Raw genomic sequence first — 9,744 nt, forward strand, 5'->3', positions numbered from 1 at the left:
TCCATATTTAAGAATGAGTAAAATTCTAAAAGTATACATTTTTATTTTCATGAACAAATCGAAATTCGAATTCAATAAACTTTTTTGTGGCCAGCATTCTAAAAGAAAAGTTTTGACTGTGTGACAATACTTATGACCTGACTAGGTACTTTAACCTCCATGTATTATATTGCGTGTTAAGTATATAATCTATGGTGTCAATATTTTAGTGACTTTAGTTTTTTTAATATTAATCCTTTTTGGTTTCAAAAATATAGATGTTAATTTATAATAATATTAATAAATGTAATATAATAATATGTATTAATAAATTAGCAATTCCCCATCAGCGCGTTATAGTTATCATTTTTAATCAAATCGAGTTTTTTAGTTTCATTAGATGATCCATCTTTTCACACCTTTTTGTTATATGAGCATCAATAAATGAATAGTTACTGTATTTTATATTATTGAATGCTATGAATAATTATGATTCCTCTTATTTTTCTCGCGGATTAGTGTGGTTAAATTACCATAATAACCCTATGTCACGGCCGCGACTGAGACGAATTTAATTACACCTCATATATCCGGCAAAAGATTCAGGCTTCAGCCAAAATCTTCTTATAGATGTATTGTAGTTTTTTTTTAAATAATATAATCAGGCAAACTCAATTTATCTATATATTGATACGTGAAGCAAAAAGTTTGTACCCCTTTTTACGAAAATTGCGCGGACGGAGGAGTATGAAACTCCCTGCACTTATAGAGAATATAGAGAAGAAATACAGAATGTTAATATTTTTTTAAATTATGCATAAATAATACATTAAATATAAAAACAATAAGCACGCTACCATGTATTGGACACACACACGCATGTATACTATTTGTTTATTGTCAAACTTTTCTTATTCCTTATAGTCTGTGGTCAAATTGAGAATAGATCAAATATTGTTTGTCTTTATTAATATTTGTCTAAAGTGTAGTTTTGGGAAAATCTGTGGTTATAGAAGTATTAGTCTTTGACAATAGAATCATAATAATGTACAAACGTACAATTTCAATTAATTATAGTCGAATTTCGACTACTGCGGGACCACTAGTATTATAAATTTCGTAATTAGTGACGGTATCCGTTATGAGGCTAGAAGGATAGGTATGCATTGTACTATAAAAAAAAATGGTACGCGTGCAACTTGGTAATTTTTTTTTGCGGTGTGTAGTATTGTGGTTTTTTTAATTTTTCATCCTTAAATCAAATGTCTCTTGTAATAGGGGATGCTGTGTATAGAAGAAACGACCTAGCTCGTTTTGTCCTTTCCCTCTCTCCGCGGTCGAGTGGCTTGCGAGACGCTCTGTCTATTTTCTCACTCTCGCTCTTCCTAAATTTTATCTTTTCTTTCTAACCGTAATGAATCTGAGGCGAGTTAAATTTTACTCTCAACGCGCCTAAAGAAGTTTCACTTCAAAAACTGAGACTTACAACTCATATCTCGAGGTGGTGGCGTTAATTACGTTGTTGATGTCTATGAGCTCCAATAACCACTAAACACCAAGAGGGCCATGAGCAATAAAAAGGACTAGACTAGACCGATAAACATATATAAACACACATTTTCCATCAGCAGTCGAGTAAAACGTATTTTGTAATAAACATTTCTAAAAAGTTAACAGAAATTTTAGATTTACTTAAATTTCTGTAAGCAATGGAATTAAAACAAGGTTATTTAATTTCATCCAATTATTTAAAATATCGTCATATAACATGGTAAAGCATCTTAATGACTTAATCATTAACAATCATACCAGTAATTATGCTGAATGGTGGATTATGGCTAATAATTTGAAAACCTATTAAGACAAACCTGCTCGCTACCTATTTAGAGATAAAAAAACTTACCTAATGTTGATTTTTCTTTTCGTGAAATGGATTATGCTCCACCTTGCAAACCGGAAGTCTACTACGCGACAGAAATATGCCTAGTAATAATATAAAGACAAAAATATAGTGGTACTCTCTAGTTCTTGTAACGTGACAATTAATTATGCGATGCACCGGTGTTCGAATCCCGCAGGCGGGTACCAATTTTTCTAATGAAATACGTACTCAACAAATGTTCACGATTGACTTCCACGGTGAAGTATAAAGTATTTCAAAGGTCGGAAGAACGCAATATTAAGCCACAAAAATTGGTTTTTTTATGTCTAATACCCTTGAAAGCCAATGAAATTTTTTTTAATTATAATTATATTGTTTTATTACTTAGCATATTTTTATTAATCGTATTAAATGTATCTATGCTACGTGATCAACATAATTAATAAAAATACGTAATTAATATTTTAATTACATTATATACCTAATAAATAAATATTTAATAAAATATGAACACCATTAATAAAAAATAAACGTAATTAGTTAAGTACAGGTATAATTCACGAACATTTAATAATTTAAGCAACACCAAAATGACTTCACATCGCAGTCACGACAAACGAATGCAATGGGAAGATTAGATGAAAATTACCTAGATTCATTGTTTACTCGCAATATGAATGAGGAAGCGAAATGCTTAGATATTTCGCGGTTCACGATTAGTAAAATTGTTATAAAATAAAATGTTTTGATGCTGATCGGAAAAAATATTTAAGAAGAAAGAATGGCAGACAGCCATTATTCGGCTAACTATCTTAACAGTCAACAAACCACGAAATGGTGGACTATTATCGAATGTTTAAAATTAACGAAATGAAATTTTAATAATATTTCCTCTTCGTACAGAAAATTATTAACTCGTTTAACGTTTAAACGTTAACAGAGACTCAGCTTATCATCAGATGTCATAGCAGGTCAAACTGTCGATTGATAAAAGGAAAATTTATTATCAAGGAAATTAATGCATATCAGCAGGACACTTTGTAATTCTAACTAGGTCCCTAACAAATTAATTAATTATACGCATACAGTATTTAATTTAAAAAAATTATAATTAAAATCTTCAAGGCCTCGTACTAAGTTTTTTTTAGGATTGTTTGTCAGATTTAAAATGAAAACTTCCATGCTCTAATTGTAATTTGAAATTCAACAAACAAAACAGGGACACTAAAAGGACACAGACATGTGTTCACGATTGACTTCCACGGTGAAGGAATAACATCGTGTAATAAAAATCAAACCCGCAAAATTAATAATTTGCGTAATTACTAGTGGTAGGACCTCTTGTGAGTCCGCACGGGTAGGTACCAGGCAGCCGTTGTGACCATACTGAGACCTTAGAACTATATCTCAAGGTGTGGCGCATTTACGTTGTAGATGTCTATGGGCTCCAGTAACCACTTAACACCAGGTGGGCTGTGAGCTCGTCCACACATCTAAGCAATAAAAAAAAAAAGAAAAATGTTATACGTCTGTGTATTTTCGCTAGCTAGAGCAATACTTAAAACTACTACCGCGTGTGAATCACACATGTTTTATTTATAATTTTCATTATAATAATTTAAATTCTTATTTTATTATGATATTAGCCTCAAGGCTCACCTGGTTTGACCTAGACATAACAACGTGAATATGAACGTCCACCTTGAGATGTTAGACCGAAGTTTCTTTTTCCTACCGCCTGCTTGAGTACTCGCTTTTATGCTTTGCTTTGGTTATTTCTGCCTCACCCAACTAGTAGGCAAGCTCACGCGGCTCAGCCTTTATTTATTTATTGCTTAGTTGGTTGGACGAGCTCACGGCCAAACTGGTTTTAAGTGCTTGCCGGAGCCCATGCCATTTTAACGGCCGTCTGGTGTAGTGGTAAGTGACATGGTCACTGCACAAGGGGGTCGCGGGTTCGAATCCCGCCAAGGGAAGATATTTGTATGATAAATATAAATGTCTTTTCCAGGGTTATGGATGTATATTAAATATATGTATGTGTATAATAAAAATCTTACATTTATATCCGTTATCTGGTACCTGTAACACAAGTTCTTTACGAACTTATCACGGGACCAGTTAACGTGGCGTGATTGTTAGTAAATATTTATTTATTTATAGACATCTACAACGTAAATGCCGCCACCCACCTTGAGATATAAGTTCTAAGCTCTCAGTTTTTACAGTAAAACGGCTACCCCACCCTTCAAACCGCTTCACGGCAGAAATAGGCAGGGCGGTGGTACCCACCGAGTAACTAAATATCGAAATCGGAAAGTTTATAACCCTTTCTAATTATTATTTTTTCTAATTAAACGGTGTTAGAAGTCGCTCGACAAGCTGCTAGCGAATCCGATTCCACCTGGGGAGCCCATGCTCGCCCACCTGGTTCGGGTAAAACTAGAAAGGCCATCAGTAAACCTCCCATAAAAAAGGGACATTAGGCGTATTATTTTTTAGGCCATAATATAATTTTAACTTGTTTTATTTATTAGCCAACGTCAAAACAGGGACTTTCGAATGTAGTAAGCGAATTATGTATAATGTTTTACAATTAGAAAATAGATTTGATATAACGCTGATTATATTATTGCGTTAGCATCTATTATTAACTACTTGAATTATTTTATTTCCCCCTATAAAATAATTAAAAAACATATAAAAGAAGTTAACAGACGACCAAATACCCAATTAGAGCAAGGCTTACCGATTTATCGTTCGTATATCTTTTTATAGATTAGTAATTTTTATAGATTAGCAATTAAAACACATTTGAGATTTATTTTATTAAAACTCAAATTTATTTTATTAAATTTATCAGATCATCAGATTTATTTTATTAAATCTCAAATGTGTTTCAATTATTAATTTATTTATTATTCTAAAATATTAAGGACTTCTTTACAGTTTCGTGAATGATTAAGGTGATATTTCTAGGTATTTAAAGATAGTGATGATGAATAATAATTAAGTATTGAAGTATGACAATCAGAAAGGTCCGAAATTATTATTTCTTAAATAAAAATAATAAACGCGAGGTTAAACAGTTAAAATAGTGTAAACAAGTTGAAAGCTCGTAAGAAACCGAAGAAAATACTAAATGCGGTTGATTTCTTTTTTGGTGTTTCAATAAGGATTTATTATTTCAATAGTGAATAAATAATACAGCACACTACGCGTCAGCTATAGCTTAATTGCATTATAGAAGTAAAGCTTCTTTACGCCCGATATGAAAGTCACTAGATTTTTTTTTCTAGCGAAACTAACGCTGATCCTATTTTTCTGCATTTTAGAAATATCAATTCACTATAGTATAATTTTGTAACTAACATAGGATATTCAAATTCTTAAAAATAATGAATATAAATTTTATTTATTTATCTATCTTTAGATATATAAGAAGGAAACGAGTAGGCTGTTATGTTTGTATCGCAATGACTAAACTCGAACAATATACGGGATATCATTGACTCAAAAGTGAGAGTGATAAAATAAATTAAAATATATTGCCAAAACAGAATCGAATAACATAATGACAATTATAGAATATAAAAATCAAAACAAATGTTGATAATAATGAACATTATAGAAATAAAATGTCTTAGTAAGTACTTAAAAAGGTAAAAGTTTTACTTCAATAGCGCGTAAAGGGTGATGCATGATTTTTCGATTTAAATTGTTAAAAATCATATCTGGAATGAACGGCACTTCAAGAAAAATACCCATAATAGTTATACGTATATTATTTAACAAAAACGGCTGCCAATTTTTCTAATGAAATACGTACTTAACCAATGTTCACGATTGACTTCCACGGTGAAGGAATGACATCGTGTAATAAAAATCAAACCCGTAAAATTATAATTTGCGTAATTACTGGTGGTAGGACCTCTAGTGAGTCTGCACGGGTAAGTAACACCACCCCGCCTATTTCTGTCGTAAAGCGGTAATGCGTTTCAGTTTGAATGGTGGGGCAGCCGTTGTAACTATACTGAGACCTTAGAACTTATATCTCAAGGTGGGCGGCGCATTTACGTATTAGATGTCTATGGGCTCCAGTAACCACTTAACACCAGGTGGGCTGTGAGCTCGTCCACCCATCTAAGCAATATAAAAGAAATGACTGCTTCAAAGGTTAGGATTAAAAAAGAAAAATCACTTCGTCACCTATCTGTCAAAGAGGCTATGACAAAATCTTCCGTCTTCTCGAACTCCCACACGCAAAAAAGGTTTCCAGAAATAAAATATAAGTCACACAACAAAATTAAATAAATTATTAATCTTTAAGTAACAGAATACGTACCGTGTGTATCACAGAACTGTTCGTAATTAGTTCTGTTAATATGCTATTATCGCTGTGTTATCAATACGCGCTCCGGTATTATCTAGGTCGAAGGATTATTGCATTATATATTTCCTAGACAAATAGTTGAACTAACTTTAGATAGATTATTGAATGCATGAATTACTACTAAAGTTTAGTACTAAACTTACATATACATATATCCATTTATGTAGTAACTATAACAAGAAAAAAAACCAGTAGTAATAAATGATTAAAACCACTGTTACGATTCAATCTCGGATACAGGTATGTTACTGTTATTATATTATATGTATTAATTTCGACTTTATATAATATATTTACTTTACTTTATATATACACATATACGACACTACTTTACATTTTTCGTGGTCACGGACGACTAAGGTATTCTTCGTCGAAATTTGAATTTTTTTTTAACGGAATATTTTTACGAATAGCGATAATACTGTTGTTATAATAAAGGCAATTAAAATTTTTTTTTAACGAAATATTTACAGCGAAAATCGTAGAGAATACTGTTGTAAAGGTAATTAAGTATTTGGACATAATTTAATTTCAGTAAGGACCTAAGATGTGGATAGCGCTTGTGGGAATTCAGGGATCGCATACGAGGGTCCCGCTTTTATTCGCCGCGACAATATAATTTTTGAAGGATCATTTAGAAAGAATTGGTTCTGTTTTGAAGAATAGCCTTTATTGAAAATCAATAAGACTGATTGTGATAATTTTGAACACCGATAACAACACAAGCCGATTTACGAATTAATTAACCCGTCCACGGGATTCAAAAGTATGAATAATATAGAAATAAACATTGATAAAAATTTAATTAGTAATATGTACATAAAGTAGGTTTTCAATCTAAATTAATTCGCGCAATCAAATGAAAAGATAAACCGCAGAAATGACATTAAATAAATATATTTTATATTTCTATAATATATTTATAGTATATTTCAAATAGATAAATTATAATAACATAATATAATAATAACAATAAAATATTGTATATTTCAAAAATTCTTACCGCTTAAATTCGACTTTGTTTGAATATGAGCGCGGGCGCACAACTCAGTTGCTCGCGGTGAACTGCCAAGTGTGAAGACTGCGAGATCTGTAAACACACGCAAATCAATTCTGCAGACTGCAAAGCTTAAAGTTCACATGCCAAAGTCAGGAATCGTGTTAAAAGCTATAAACCGCTGCATACATTACGGACGTGCTTTCGATGAAAATAATCCTGGGCTAACTGTAGCGGCGATGGATGTTAAACTATGCTAAGATTGGGAAATTGTACATAGGTGGCATGCAGGTCACCCTGAATCACTTAATTTTGGAGTAATCGACGCTGATCTCTATATATAAAAATGAATTGCTGTTCGTTAGTCTAAACTCGACTAAAACTCGAGAACGGCTGAACCGATTTGGCTAATTTTGGTCTTGAATTATTTGTGGAAGTCCAGAGAAGGTTTAAAAGGTAGATAAATATGAAAATGCTCGGAATTAAATGAAAATAACAATTTTGTTTTTCCTTTGATGTGTCCCCGTCGGTCTTTTATTTATCGATTGAGGCACTACGAAGTCTGCCGGGTCAGCTAGTCGTATATAAAAATTAATTTTCCGACCAATTATGCAGGATAATATAGTCATCTAGAACCTCGAATATTTATGTACCTACCAACAGTCTACATGTTTATTAATTATTATTTTTTCAAATTTGCGATTATATTGTTAAAATTGGTCATTAGTGCATTTATTCTTTAGATAGGTGGGAGAGCTCACGACCCATCTGGTAGTAAGTGGTCACCGGAGCCCATAGATACAAACAACATAAATGCCGCCACCCACGCATTGCCGCTTCACGGCAGAAGTAGGCAGGGTGGTGAACTAGCCGTGCGGACTCACAAGATGCCCTACCACCAGTAATTGTTATGTGTAACACCAGTGTGTTATGACTTGAAAATTTTACAGCTAAACGACATCATAATAATAGGAACAGCAATTATTATATTTCCTTGTCACTAAAATAAAATTGTAGGTTAATGAAGACGAAATATCAAGGACCTTTAAGTTTTACCTTACGATCGACAATTATGAAACTAGCCTAGCATTTCTAGAAATAGACGCGTTTTTTCACAAATTTATAATTACATTTCACATTTTATTGCTTAGGTGGGTGGACGAGCTCACGTCGCACCTTGTGGTAAGTGGTTACCGGAGCCCACAGACATCAAAATGTAAATGCCGCCATCCGCCTTAAAATATGAGTTCTAAGTTCTCAGTATAGTTACAACGGCTGCCCCACCCTTCAAACCGAAATGCATTACTGCTTCACGGCAGAAATAGGCAGGGTGGTGGTACCTACCCGTGCGGACTCACGAGAGGTCCTACCACCAGTAATTACGCAAATTATAGATAATTTTGGGGATTTGGTTTTTATTACACAATGCTACTTCTTCACCGTGGAAGTCAATCGTGAACATTTGTTAAGTACGTATAATTAGTACCCGTCGGCGAGATTCGGACGCCGGTGCATCTCTAGACACGAATGCAGCGGACGTCTTATCCTATAGGCCACGTTGACTTCATAAAATATCTATTAGTTATAATTATTACATTTAAAAATATATCTAAATACTACAATACAGTAACGTCCATTCTACAAGAGGCGTTACGGTTTCAATGTAATTAAGAAATATACAATTAAATTAACGAAAAATGCTCATTTAATGATGTAATAGTCAAATTCATACTTTAACGATACTATACGAGCGTTATTTTCGATGCCAAGGAGGCTCTCGTCCAACTTTTTGCCACGTACTATCCGGCTTTGGAATGAGCTCCCCTCCACGGTGTTTCCCGAGCGCTATGACATATCCTTCTTCAAACGAGGCTTGTGGAGAGTACTTAACTGTAGGCAGCTACTTGGCTCTGTCCCTGGCATTGCTGAAGTTCTTGGGTGACAGTAACCACTCACCATCAGGTAGGCCGTATACTCGTCTGCCTACAGGGAAAAAAAACTACTTGTATTGACATTTGAGGCAGATCAGACGGCCCACCATCACCATGCGGTGACCACTTTATGGTAGGCTGTGGACTCTTATCAATCGAAGTAACCCATAGACACAGCCCACTGAGTTTCTCGCTGTATCTCTGGCGGGTCGCAATAGGGATCTGGCTGTGGATTACGCGAAACATTGTCCTTACACAGTGTCAGCAACTCTCTCAAGTTGAGCCCGTGAGCTCACCTACCATCTATCGAGGCTCATCCTCTTCTCCCCCAGGTAGTAGGATAATTAAGGAAAATTATTGACGACATTTCAAAGACCAACAAAAATTTGCAGGACGATGTTCTAGAGATGAATAAATGTGAAGGTTTTAAGAAAATTCTCAGACATAATAATGACCTGTCTCAACCTTGATATTTGTACTTGTTTCAGCCAGAGTACATTTAAATAACTGCTTTAAAAGTTCTCGGTAGTCACTTGAGTTGGATAGGAACTTATAATATATT

The 9,744-nt window shown here is 33.7% G+C and overlaps 1 protein-coding gene across 2 annotated transcripts in view; it reads right to left on the reverse strand.

The window, feature by feature from the left end:
• Positions 1-7,377, reverse strand: part of LOC101742992 (alpha-tocopherol transfer protein) — a 30,224-nt gene extending 22,847 nt beyond the window's left edge. The window contains exon 1 of one of the 2 annotated variants that reach the window (XM_004930854.5): positions 7,258-7,377. The gene's annotated coding sequence lies outside the window, so the exon portion shown is untranslated. Of the gene's footprint in view, positions 1-6,206; positions 6,337-7,257 lie in introns of those variants that run through there. The other variant, XM_038021835.2, reaches the window with a different exon arrangement.
• Positions 7,378-9,744: the final 2,367 nt, after the last annotated feature.

Source organism: Bombyx mori, chromosome 4 (assembly GCF_030269925.1).
Source record: "Bombyx mori chromosome 4, ASM3026992v2".
In the NCBI taxonomy this organism is placed as follows: domain Eukaryota; kingdom Metazoa; phylum Arthropoda; class Insecta; order Lepidoptera; family Bombycidae; genus Bombyx; species Bombyx mori.